Here is a 13,654-nt window from a genome sequence, read left to right as displayed (position 1 = left end):
AAAGTTGTATTACAAATAACCCTCCTTAAAAAAAAAAAAAAAAGAGGCAGACATGACAGTACTGTGGTCTTCAATGGAACACACACTGGAACACAGCCGTAGCGTCTAATGACTTTTATCAAAAGCCCTTCAATGATCATATCCCCTTTATTTCACGTGAACCATTTTAGGAATCATGTGAACAAGAAGATTCTTGGGTGCCATCAAGTGGCCATTTGGGGAAAACCAAAGGTGATCTGGGTGTAAGACCATCATCAGCCTCTACATAATTTCCTCCCTGAATTTGAGGCCTGATTTTGGAACACAGAAATGTTAAAAAAAAAAAAAAAAAAAAAAAAAGTTGTCAGAGGAACCTAGTTGAAGGTTGGGGATGAAGCCTAAGCCATGGCCTGAGAAGGGAGAAAATGGCTGATGTAGCCAAAGATTATTTTTAATTAATTTATTTACTTTTTGAGACAGAGCCTTGCTCTGTCATCCAGGCTGGAGTGCAGTGGCGTGATCTCGGCTTACTGCAACCTCCACCTCCTGGGTTCAAGTGATTCTCCTGCCCCAGCCTCCTGAGTCGCTGGGATTACAGGCATGCACCACCACACCCAGTTAAGTTTTGTATTTTTAGTAGAGACAGGGTTTCACCATGTTGGTCAGACTGGTCTCAAACTCCTGACCTCAGGTGATCCGCCTGTCTTGGCTTCCCAAAGTGCTTAGATTACAGGCGTGAGCCACCGTGCCTGGCCAGACTTTTATTTTTTGAGAGCAGTTTTAGGTTCATAGCAAAATTAAAAGGAAGGTACTGAGATATTTCATATGCCCTCCCCCACATGCACCACCTCCCCCATTATCAACCTCCCCCACCAGAATGCTACATTTATTACAGCTGATGAACCTACATTGACACATCATTATCACTCAAAATCTATAGTTTATATTAAGGTTCATTCTTGGTGTTGTACAATCTATAGACAAGTGGACAAATCTATAGGACATGTGTCCACCATTACAGTATTAGAGCATTTTCACTGCCCTAAAAATCTTCTGTTCTCTGCCTATTCATCCCTCCCTGCCCTCAGTCCCAGGCAACCACTGATCTTTTGACCATCTCCAGAGTTTTGTCTTCTCCAGAATGCCACCTAGTTGGAATAACACAGAGTGTGTATCCTTTTCAGGATGGCTTCTTCCACTTAGTATTATGCATTTTACTCCATGTCTCTTTGTGGCTTGGTAGCTCATTTCTTTTTAGTGCTGGATAATATTCCATTATCTGAATGTGAAAGTAAACCTATTCTTAATAATAGGTAATAACAGGTTAAGTTCTTCTGGGAGACCAGATGAAAAGCCCCTGAAGCAGGGGGAAGAAGTGAGGCACTGAGATGAGAGAGCAGTGACAAGGTGACTCCAAGAAAGAAAGGTCCTCGGCCCTGATTCCTGGGCTGCATGCCAGGGAACGGCATGACCCCAGAGATGGCACTGCATCGAGGGTGTTTTGGTTGGCAGCACCACAGGCATTCTAAGATGTCCATGCCCTTGTTTGACACTGAAGCAACAGAAAGATTCCCATGGCCCCCGGGCTGTGAACAGAAGTGGAGGGAGGACGCCCAGACCTGAAGAAGGCATATGCACAGAACAGGCCACTTCTATGTGACCTATGAGGAAAGATGATAGTAAGGAACAATTGCCCTTCCTCTCACACCTTAGCACAAGGTAAGACCCTAAGAACCCACAAACTATCCAGCAAGAAGGAACGACAACTCCAAATTTTGGGCTGGGCATGGTGGCTCACGCCTGTCATCCCAACACTTTGGGAGGCCAAGGCGGGAGGTCTGCTTGAGGCCAGGAATTTGAGACCAGCCTGGGCAACACAGTGAGACCCCAGTCTCTACGAAAGAAACAAACAAACCTCACATATCTAAGATTAATTTGCTGTTACTCTAGCAGACTGGGAGCTCAAAACACAAGTGAAGTTGTTATGTTCAAGTAAATAGTTTGTTGCACACCTGATTTGGTAGACTGAGATTATGTCGTTATAATAATAAAGGTCACCATTTACAAAGACTTGACTGAAAATTACATCCATTATTTCATTTAATCTCATCTCATTTAATGGGCGTCGATTCCCTCATACTCCCTATGTTGATTCCTGTAACATGGTACAGATGCATGCCTGGGGAAAAATTAATAATTTGCCAAAGCTGGGTGTAATGGCTCACATCTATAAACCCAGAACTTTGGGAGGCCAAGGCAGGAGAATCGCTCGCGGCTAGGAGTTCAAGACCAGCCCTGGCAACATAGTGAGAACCTATCTCTGCAAAAACAATTTTTTTTAATTAGCTGGACCTGGTGGCATGTGTTTGTAGTCCCAGCTACACAAGAGGCTGAGGCACACTTGAGCCTAGGAGTTCAAGACTACTGTGAGCCATGATGGTACCACTGCACTCCAGTCTGGGCAACAAAATGAGACCCTGTCTCCAAAAGTAATAACAGCAGTAATAATGTATATTTACTCTGTACCAGGCATTATACCATAAAGGCCTTATGTCACTTAATCTTCATACTAAATTTATGAGACACGTATTACTATCTCTGTTTTACAAATGTGGAAACCAAAATTCAGAATTGTAAAGTGAGGGTGGTATTTAGATTCAAATCTGGTAGAAGCTTTATTTTATGTTACTTGCAATCTGTGAAGAAAAAACTAGATCCAGGATTCTAACAGGAATTTATATAATATGATTTACAAAAATGAGTTTATTTATAATTTAAATCAACAAATTCCCTTTTATTTTCTACAACAAACATGTTAAGATTATGTGAATGATCTTCTTGGCTAAATATTGTATTCTAGGGAGACATTAAACAAGAACTTCATTGTTAACATTGTTCTATTTTATCCTTTTGTACTTATAGACATTTTCTTTTTTTTTTGAGATGGAGTCTCGCTCTGTCACTCAGGCTGGAGTGCAGTGATGCCATCTTGGCTCACTGCAACCTCTGCCTCCTGGGTTCAAGCGATTCTTCTGCCTCAGCCTCCTGAGTAGCTGGGACTACAGGTGTGCGTCACCGCATCCGGCTAATTTTTGTATTTTTATTAGAGATGGGGTTTCACTATATTGGCCAGGCTGGTCTCGAACTCCTGACCTCAAGTGATCTACCTCAGCCTCTCAAAGTCCTGGGATTACAGGTGAGAGTCACTGCACCTGGCTGAGTTACACGTTTTTATTGTATGCCAAACATTGTGTATAAAAGAACCTTAAAGGTCGAAGTTAATATTTTCCCCTGAATGGTTGATTCTATTTTTAAGCCAATGTAGCTTAAAGGGATGATAATTCTATCCAATCAGAAACTGAGCTGATTTCGTGGTGAATTGCAGCTTTACTTACAGGTGGTCCACTTCTGTTTTTAACTATCTTGAGAGTGAGAACTGTCGTGTATTTGTTGCAGGCCCCTCCCTTCAGAGGGACTCCATATTCTAAACAATAAAAAAATGCAGGAGCTCTTACTCTGCCTTTCCAGCCTCGGTCTCCAGCTTAGCAGCCACTGCCCCCACCGCACCTGGAGCCCCAGCCCTCAATCTACCCCAGCACTCAGCAAATATCCCACAGGAAAAAGAGTCTCTTATCTGGGCTCCTTTAGATTCTAATCTGTAACAATAGCCTGAGAGGCCATCAAAAGTTCAGTGTAAACTACACTCAATCTTTGGCCTTGACAAATGTACCCAGGGAGAAAAATGACCAACAATCCCAGCTCACCTAGCATGGGCTCTTCTGTTTCTGATCTCACTGCCCTCTCATGTTCTGATGTCTTTAAAAATATGAGTTGGGCCAGGCATGATGGCTCATCCCTGTAATCCCAGCACTTTGGAAGGCCAAGGCAGTTCAGGACCAGCCTGGCCAACATAGTGAAACTTCATCTCTACTAAAAATACAAAATTTAGTGCCTGTAGTCCCTGCTAGTGGGGAGGCTAAGGTGGGAGAGTCACTTGAACCCGGGAGGCAGAGGCTGCAGTGAGTTGAGATGGTCACTGCACTCCATCCTGGGTGACTGAGACTCTGTCTATAAATACATCTATATGTGTGTGTGTGATCTGTATAATTTATCCTGTGTGTGTGTGTGTGTGTGTGTGTGTGTGTGTTTCTGGTTGTTGTAGCAGGAGTAATGACCTACTGATACCTACTATATCCTACTTGGAAGCAGAAGTTCCTTGCGTATAACATTGTATATTTTGGGAAGAGCATTGTTGTTACCACTGACTATCTCAGACTGCTTCTTACATATTCTTAGAAAACATAACAAAAGGCAGACTATGTATAACTTTAAGTTTAATTAAGATCTTTTCCCACCTACCTGGTTTCTTAACAGTGTTCTTTGTTTACTTTGCTCCTGAGTGGTTAGGAGTGTAAATATCTTACTAGCATAGTACATTGAAAATTCAATTTATTTGCTATAATAGGATTTGTTCTTCCTAAGGGCTTTGTAAAATAAACCTCAAGGTGTTTTTTTGGTTTTTTTTTTTTGTATTTTTAAAAGTCTGGGCTGAGCACAGCTAGCTTACACTTATAATCCCAGCACTTTGGGAGACTGAGGCAGGAGGATTGCTTGAGGCCAGGAGCTCAAGACTAATCTGGACAACACAGCAAGAGGCTCATGCCTGTAATCCCAACACTTTGGGAGGCTGAAGCAGGAGGATTCCTTGAGGCCAGGAGTTCAAGACTAAACTAGACAACAGCAAGACTCTGTCTCTAAAAAATAAAAATGTCTGTATTTAATATTATGAATAGGTAGCCTTCTCACATGTTCAAATGTCAAAAAATAGAAAACTGTACAGTCCATTATTTTTATTTATTTATTTATTTTAAACAGAGACTTACCCTGTCCTCCAGGCTAGAGTGCAATGGCACCATCTCGGCTCACTGCAACCTCTGCCTCCCGGGTTCAAGCAACTATCCCACCTCAGCCTCCGCACTAGCTGGGACTAGAGGCACACACCACCATGCTCAGCTAAATTTTGTATTTTTAGTAGAGATGGGATTTCGTCATGTTGGCCAGGCTGGTCTCGAACTCCTGGACTCACGTGATCTGCCTGCCTTGGCTTCCCAAAGTGCTGGGATTACAGGCATGAGCCACCGCACCCAGCCACAGTTAACTATTTCTATGACTCATCCCCCTATCCACCCCGTTCCCACTCCCGACAGGTATTTATGATTATTAGCTTATTTATTAGAAAAGTTTAAACGAATATGCTAGCTAACACATACCCGAATCATTTTCCCCCTTGTTTTCTACATAAACATAGCATACTATGGCTACTGTTTTGCAATTTGCCTTTTAAGTATAAAAGGGAAGTAACTGGCATATATGACTGGTAAGTCCAGGATGTGGCTGACAGCACAGCAGGATCCAGGGCCTCGGACAATTAATTCCAAAACCCCAGCTTCTTTCCTTCTCTTGCCTGCACTCTCCTCTCCGGTGGCTTCATCCTCAGGCAGGTTCCCCTCCCAGTCCCACATCCAGGATGACATCTTTACAGTTTGGGAACTCCAACAGAAAGGCACACCTCTTACCACATTCCTGGTAAATTCTAGCCAAAGTCCTAGGGACAGCTCTCATAGGCCCAGCTGGAGTCATCAGGCCAAGCCAGTAGGATATGCTGACTGGCCAGGCTGAAGTCGAATGGGCACCCCTAACATTCTAGGCTTGAGAAGTTGGTCCCACATTGGCATGAGCTTCCTGGGTGGGTTGAGAAAGGTGGCTCTCCAAAGCCGCATCGGGGTGCTGTAAGTGGACGATTTTCCCTAGGCAAAGGTTACAGATGCCTACTGCAGATGTAGTGTTTTTGATATCTTTTTTTTGGGCTCTTTCATGCCAGGAAGCTGCTATTATGCCAAACACAGCTGTGGCTCAGGACACACATGGCCCTCAGAAATGGCTGCCTGGAAAATGCTCCAGGTGGAGAGGGTCTGTTCTGTTTCCTTCGATTTTGTATTTGTCTATTTGGCATCCGTTAGTCACAGGACCCAACGAACAGCCAAACTTGTTGACAACTTTCCTTTTCGGGTGTGGGCACCAGAAAAATTCTATTACAAACCCTCCAACAAGTCCCAAGTCCAGACCTCTAACTATCCCCCTTATCTAACAAAAAGCCAATACTTCCCCTGCCCTAAATTAACCCAAGGCTACATACCAGAGAACCCCTAGAGACACCCCTAATCTCCGAAGCCCCCCCAGGATTATTCAAACCAGCCAATCCCAAACTGTTTTCCTGCGCTGCCTTGCCTATCCCGCCGAAACGCCAATAAACGTTCTGGTTTAAGCCTTCCCTTCACTCCTCTCTGCCTCCTGACCAAACCTGGTGCTCCTGCATTTGGCTCTGTGTGGCATGGCACGCCCCTCCTCTCAAGAAACGGGGATAAATTATTCTTTTTTTTTTTTTTTTTTTTGAGACGGAGTTTCGCTCTTGTTACCCAGGCTGGAGTGCAATGGCGCGATCTCGGCTCACCGCAACCTCCGTCTCCTGGGTTCAGGCAATTCTCCTGCCTCAGCCTCCTGAGTAGCTGGGATTACAGGCACGCGCCACCATGCTCAGCTAATTTTTTGTATTTTTAATAGAGACGGGGTTTCACCATGTTGACCAGGATGGTCTCGATCTCTTGACCTCGTGATCCACTCGCCTCGGCCTCCCAAAGTGCTGGGATTACAGGCTTGAGCCACCGCGCCCAGCCTGGGGATAAATTATTCTTTCAATGCCGTTAGTCTCTCTGGCATCAGTCACCTCTATGAATTAAAATCCCACGGGTAGGTGAGGCAGGGGCTGCTGCCACTGAGTTTTCAGTCCCGGAAAACCACACTTTTTTTGATCTGTCTCTGCAGGGCTTTGGCAGTCTCTCCTCTCCATCCCCTAAATAATGCTGGCCTCTGTTCCACAGGTACCCTCTACAAGAGCAGGCGCAAATAGTAACTCAGATGCCTCCAGGAGCACGAGGAGCCTATCGCTGGCAAAAGGGAATGTGGGCCCTGTGATAATACGAGATCTTTGTTTCTTTTCTTTCCTTCCTTTCTCTCTTCTTCCCTCTCTCCTTCCTTCCCTCGCTTCTTCTCTCCCACCCTCCCTTTCTTCTTTTCTCTTTTTAAAGAAAAACTATTTCTGTTTCGTTTGGGGATTTTGTGTGTGTGTGTAAAATGTGTCGTGTTTGTTTTTTTCCCCACACTAACTGCTTTTATTATTGCGGTAAAATATGTATGAAATAAACTGCCATTTTAACTCTTTTTTAAGTGTGTAACTCAATGGCATTCATTATATTCAAATGCTGTACAACCATTGCCACTATTTCTAAATCTTTTCATCCCCTGAAACGGAAAGTATGAACCCAGTAAGCAATAATCCTCATTCTTCCCTTCCTCCTATTCTCAGTTCCTGAAACCTCTAATCTGCTTTCTCTATGAATCTGCCTATTCAAAAAATCGTTCATATAAATGGAGTCACATAGTATTTGTTCTTCTGTGTCCGGCACATTCGACTCAGAATGCTGTGGCATGTGCCAGAGCTTCATTCCTCTTCGTGGCCAAATGATATTCCCCTGCATGGATAAACCACTTCTTTTGGGTTGTTTGTTTGAGACGGAGTCTTGCTCTGTTGCCCAGGCTGGAGTGCAGAGGTGCGATCTCAGCTCACCACAACTTCTGCCTCCTGGGTTCAAGTGATTCTCCTGCCTCAGCCTCCTGAGTAGCTGGGATGACAGGCCCACGCCACCATATCAGCTAATTTTTGTATTTTTTTTAGTAGAGACGGGGTTTTATCATGTTGGTCAGGCTAGTCTTGAACTCCTGACCTTGTGATCTGCCTGCCTTGCCCTCCCAAAGTGCTGGGATTACAGGCGTGAGCCACTGCACCTGGCATTTTTTTTTTTAGATGGAGACTCACTCTGTCACCCAGGCTGGAATGCAGTGGCACGATCTCAGCTCACTACAACCTCCACCTGCCAGGTTCAAGCAATTCTCCTGCTTCAGCTTCCCGAGTAACTGGGGTTACAGGCGCATGCCACCACGCATGGCTAATTTTTTCTATTTTTAGTAGAGAAAGGGTTTCACCATGTTGGTCAGGCTGGTCTCGAACTCCTGTCTTCAAGTGATTCGCCCACCTCAGCTTCCCAAAATGCTGGGATTACAGGTGTGAACCACCATGCCCAGCTTAAATATACTACATTTTGTTTGTTCATTCATCTGTTAATGGATACTTGGGTGAAATATGTCGATTTTTACTTGTAAAAAGAAGGCACATCTTTGTTAAATTACTCCCCAGGCTACCTTTCTCTATAGGAAAAAGCAGAGGAAATCAAGCAGATTTTTCATAGCACAATGACCAAGGAAAAAGTGAACAGAGATAACACAAAGACACAAACAATCCACCAAATAAATAACACCACTGACGTTACTTAGGCTCAACCAGTAGCACCCAAATCAGAGGTGGGATACTCACAACTCAATAAAGGCTGACATTCAGCTGAAATTGTTGGTGTCACACATGGCCTTAATTCCCTTATTGCTTTGGTCTTCGCAAAGGCCATTTTGTGGCCTTCTCCAGTACCAGCCATTGTGGGAGATCCTGAAGAGCACCCTCATGGAGAGCATATTCTGTAGAGGAAGACATGCATATTAACAGTGTCAATATAGGCAACACAAATGCTGATTGATATTACGGGAAAACCTGGGAGGGATACAGAGGCAGATCTGGAGGATTAGGTGAGGCTTTCCAACTTCCCAACTTCTCCAACAACTTGCAGAGAAGTTATCCCAAGACCTGAGAGATGAACAAGAGGTATAATTTGGAGGCAAAGGCCAGGAAACTGGAAAGACTGTAAAACACCTTTGAGGAAACATCAGGAAAATGGGGATTAGGGACAGATGACACATGAGAGGAAGCAGGGACCCAATCTGAGTTTGGTCTTCACCTTGAAGGCAAATGTCAGCTGCTGGAAGGTTTCTGTTTTGTTTTTTGGGGTTTTTTTGGAGACAGATTCTCACTCTGTCACTCAGGCTGGAGTGCAGTGGCACGATCTTGGCTCACTGCAACCTCTACCTCCCACCTGGAAGGATTCTGTGGATGTGAGTGTAGGGTGGTGGAAGGTTTGTGCACGCATCTTAATCTTAAATACATACCTTGGCCAGGCAAGGTGGCTCATGCTTGTAGTCCCAGTGCTTTTGGAGGCTGAGGCTGGCAGATCACTTAAGGCCAGGAGTTTGAAACCAGTATGGGCAACATGGCAAAATCTCATTTCTACTAAAAATACAAAAATTAGCCAGGCATGGTGGCATGTGCCTGTGGTCCTGGCTACTGAGGAGGCTGAGGTGGGTGAATCGCTTGAGCCTGGGAGGTGGAGGTTGCACTGAGCCAAGATAGCACCACTGCACTCTGGTCTGGACAACAGAACCAGACCCTGCCTCAAAAAATAAAAATACATTTTTTTATTTTTATTTTATTTTTATTTTTTATTTTTTTTGAGACAGAGTTTCGCTCTTGTTACCCAGGCTGGAGTGCAATGGCGCGATCTCGGCTCACCGCAACTTCCGCCTCCTGGGTTCAGGCGATTCTCCTGCCTCAGCCTCCTGAGTAGCTGGGATTACAGGCACGCGCCACCATGCCCAGCTAATGTTTTGTATTTTTAGTAGAGACGGGATTTCACCATGTTGACCAGGATGGTCTCAATCTCCTGACCTCGTGATCCACCCGCCTCGGCCTCCCAAAGTGTTGGGATTACAGGCGTGAGCCAACGCGCCCGGCCATACTTTTTTTTAAATTAAAAAAATGCATATCTCAATGATTATGTATATAATGATTTTATATATGAATGATTTCTATATCACTTTATACATATTAAATGTCTACATAAGATAGATATGTAATTTCCAGCACTCTGTCAAATTTCCTTGTGGAGCTTCCCCATCTACCTCTGCCTCCAAGGGGAACCCGGTATAAACTATTTACTCTTTTATCTACCTCTTTTTGTGCTCAGCACAGTCTGTGCTTCATCTATATTGCATGTAACAGTAGTTCATTCTCCTTTTACTTTGTAATACAGAAAAAAACTGAGAAAAGCTTTGAAATGGTCTAAAAAAGATTACTGGGGCCAGGTATAGTAGCTCAACCCTGTAATCCCAGCACTTTGGGGGACCAAGGTGGGTGGATCACCTGAGATCAGAAATTCTGACCAGCCTGGCCAACATGGTGAAACCCCATCACTATTAAAGATACAAGAAATTACCCAGGCGTGGTGGCATATACCTGTAGTCCCAGCTGCTCGGGAAGCTGAGGCAGGAGAATCGCTTGAACCTGGGAAGTGAAGGTTGCAGTGAGCTAAGATCACACCATTGCACTCCAGTCTGGGCGATAGAGCAAGACTCCATCTCAAAAAAAAAAAAGATTACTGAGTGTCACTGAAAAACAAGGCATCCAGCTGTCCAGCTTACACTTTATAGGATGTCTGATTCTATGAGAACACTAAATCTTTTATTGTCTTTGAGCTATAGAACAACTCGAAGTTTTTACAAACTATAGACACTTCTTGTCTATAGAAATGCAAATTGTTTTAGTAGAATGCAATTGATTACTGAGCTGTGGATTTGATCAGTTCTGCCAGTTTTTGTATATATTTGTAGTTATTTCATTATTCCTCATTTAACTGTGTGTGTGGTACTTTGAATCTTCCATTGAATCTCTGGATTCAATCTTTCTGGATCTCTCTGGATCTTTTCTGGATCTCTCATTCATTAATGAGTTAAAATCTCTAAGATTTATCTTATATCTGTATGATCATGATATTTGATATTTAAATTATTCTTCAATAGTAGCATACAGTTATATGAATAAGCCATAATTTATCTATTCATCTATTGGTGGACATTTGAGTTATTTCCCTTTGGCTATTATCAGTAAAGCTGCTATGAGTCTTTTGGTGAACAAAGGCATTCACTTTTGGGGGATAAATATCTAGAAATGGGATTTCTGGGGCACAGGGTAGGGGTAAATGGAATTTTGGTAGAGATTGATATGTTTTCAAAGTGGTTGTACCATTTTACACTCCATCAATTCTGTATGAGAGTCCTATTTTTGCATCTTTGCAACTAATTGGAATTGTCTGTTCCTTTCAGCTATTCTGTGAGCTGTTTATTTTTTTTGTGGGATATTTAATAGTATATTTTGGTTTTAATTTACCATAGAAGGTTTTCAGGAGGGCGGTAACTTGAACAGATTTTTACATTTTGGAAAACTGTTTCTGCGTATTATGTGGAGAACGATTCTTTGTATACCAAAGTTCATAGCAGCATTATTCACAATAGCCAAAAGGTGGAAATAACCAAGCATCCATTTATATGGATGAATGGATAAACAAAATGTAGTAAACATGTATGATGGTGTATTATTTAGCCTCAAGAAGGAAGGAAATGGCTGCTCCTTGAAGACATTATGCAAAGTGAAATAAGCCAATCAGAAAAGAGCAATTAGTGTATGGTTCAATTTATACGAAGTATCTAGCATTCACAGATAGAAATAGCAATAGTGGCGATCGGGTTGTGAGAAGCGGGTAATGGGGAGTGACTGTGTAATAGGCAGATTTTCTGTTTGGGATAATGAAAAAGTTCTGGAGACGGATAGTGGCGACGGTTTCACAGTGTGAATGTACTTAATGCCACTGAACTGTACACTTAAAAATGGTGAATCTTATGTTAGATACATTTCACCACACACCCAAAGAGGAAGGAAGAAAGGGAGCGTGGGAGGGAAGGAAGCAGAGAGGGAAGAGAGGAATAAAGTAAAGAAACTAAGATCTGGCATCACAGGACCCACATTCCCGCGTGGCTGAAACAGAGGCCAGCGGTGTTAAGGGGATGGAGAGGAGAAACCGCCAAAACCTCGCAGACAGTGACCGTCGGAGCCAAGAGACGGGGTGCAGAGGCCTGGCTTGGCCTGTGGGACCTGGCAAGTCTCAGCTCTCAAACTCCGGGGCTTTTCAACCCCGCCACCGCCGGGGTCCAGCTGTCTACTTCCTGCAAAGCCCTCACCGCCTCCACACAGCAAAAACAAAGACTCAACCAACGCCGGAAGCCCGGGAAGTCACCGTAGTCACCTGACCCTCCCTTAAGGACTCTCATTGGGCTTTGGAGATTCGTGCCCCGCCCGGCGCCGTACGGAGACCCGCCCCAACAGCCTGAGGGGGGCGGGAACAGATGTCAGGGGGCGACGGTATTGGTCGGCATCCCCAGGAAGCAGCCAATTGGAATAGGCAGGCTTCCGGCGCGAACTGAGTGAGCGTTCGGCGCGGCGTCCGAGATCGCGACGCGGGGAGTTTGGATCCTGGTTCCGCCCGCTCGGAGTCTGCGTGCAAGGTGAGTGTCGCCCGCGAGCTGTGGGTCGGTCCCCCTGGACCTAGCCCGGCTCTCGGCGGCCCGGCCCGGAGCTGGAGGCCGCGCGGGTTCTTCCGTTTACTGCATTGGTTCATCTTGGCCCCCTGAGTCCTCTGGTTTGGAGAGCATCCTGGGAGGACAGCAGACACAAACACGTTCCCAGATGGGGAAACCGAGGCCCGGGGCGGGGGCGAACTTTCCCACGGTCGCCTACGGCGTCGGGGACCGAGCACGGGCCAGGACCCGGCCTGTTCTTGCCAATGTATCCCAGTGCCTAACATGATGCCCCGCACTGAGGAATCCCTGCCCAGACCTCGGGCACTACCTCCGTGTTATCTGTTTTTTCTTTTTTCATAGTCATTCCTGGAATGAGTGAGATTTTAAATATATCTAAAATGAGGCCGGGTACAGTGGCTCACACCTATAATCCCAACACTTTGGGAGGCTGAGGCAGGCAGATCACTTAAGGCCAGGAGTTCGAGACTTGCCTGACCAACATGGCGAAATCCCCTCTTTACAGTAAACACAGCAATTAGCCAGGCGTGGTGGTGTGTGCCTGTGGTTCCAGCTGCTAGGGAGGCTGAGGCACGAGAATCACTTGAACCCAGGAGGCTGCAGTGAGCCACGATTGCACCACAGCACTCTAGCCTGGGTGACAGAGTGCGACTCCGTCAATCTTTCTGAAATGTTTTATGCCTTTAAAAGAGAGAGAATAGAGCTGAATTTAACTTTTTAAATTTGGTCGCTGGGTACATGGATATAATTCTATTTTCTGTATCTTTGTGTAAGAAACATTAAAAGTTAAAATATATACATGTATCTTTTAATTTATATATATATATATATATACACACACATATGTTTTTTTCTAAGAGAAAAATGGATTGAATAAAGAGGTCCAAGATAATTGCAGAATAATCCTAGTTCAGGGCTGAAAGCCCCTGAGAGTGTCCATTACCTGCAGGATGAAATCTAAACTCCTTAGCATGATAGCGGAGGCCTTTGAGCATTCCGCTTCTCTAACACACACCACCCTACCGCAGCCTTTCTACCAATAGTTCATAGACTACTCTTCTTCACAACCTCAGTCCTGTCTGTAAAGTTCCACTTGTCCTTCAAGATCCAATTCATTGTTCTTTGAAAAGCTTCTGGGCCGGGCGCGGTGGCTCAAGCCTGTAATCCCAGCACTTTGGGAGGCCGAGGCGGGTGGATCACGAGGTCAAGAGATCGAGACCATCCTGGTCAACACGGTGAAACCCCATCT

At 44.6% G+C, this 13,654-nt stretch overlaps 1 protein-coding gene and 1 long non-coding RNA gene across 7 annotated transcripts in view; one reads left to right on the top strand and one right to left on the bottom strand.

The window, feature by feature from the left end:
- LOC108287577 overlaps positions 1-12,086 on the bottom strand; it is a 26,159-nt gene extending 14,073 nt beyond the window's left edge. For all 3 annotated transcript variants that reach the window (XR_005196532.1, XR_001818390.2, XR_005196533.1), the window contains exons 1-2: positions 11,914-12,086; positions 8,468-8,622 (exon numbers count right to left, since the gene is read on the bottom strand). This is a non-coding gene — a long non-coding RNA (uncharacterized LOC108287577). The remainder of the gene's footprint in view (positions 1-8,467; positions 8,623-11,913) is intronic.
- Positions 12,087-12,258: 172 nt separating this feature from the next.
- BLM (BLM RecQ like helicase) overlaps positions 12,259-13,654 on the top strand; it is a 93,977-nt gene continuing 92,581 nt past the window's right edge. For 2 of the 4 annotated variants that reach the window (XM_037730506.1, XM_017506104.2), the window contains exon 1: positions 12,259-12,372. The gene's annotated coding sequence lies outside the window, so the exon portion shown is untranslated. The remainder of the gene's footprint in view (positions 12,373-13,654) is intronic. The other 2 variants (XM_017506103.2, XM_017506102.1) reach the window with 2 other exon arrangements.

Source organism: Cebus imitator, unplaced genomic scaffold, assembly GCF_001604975.1.
Source record: "Cebus imitator isolate Cc_AM_T3 unplaced genomic scaffold, Cebus_imitator-1.0 Scaffold348, whole genome shotgun sequence".
In the NCBI taxonomy this organism is placed as follows: domain Eukaryota; kingdom Metazoa; phylum Chordata; class Mammalia; order Primates; family Cebidae; genus Cebus; species Cebus imitator.
Note: the sequence above shows the minus strand (reverse complement) of the source record. Positions and strands in the feature narration are given on the sequence as shown.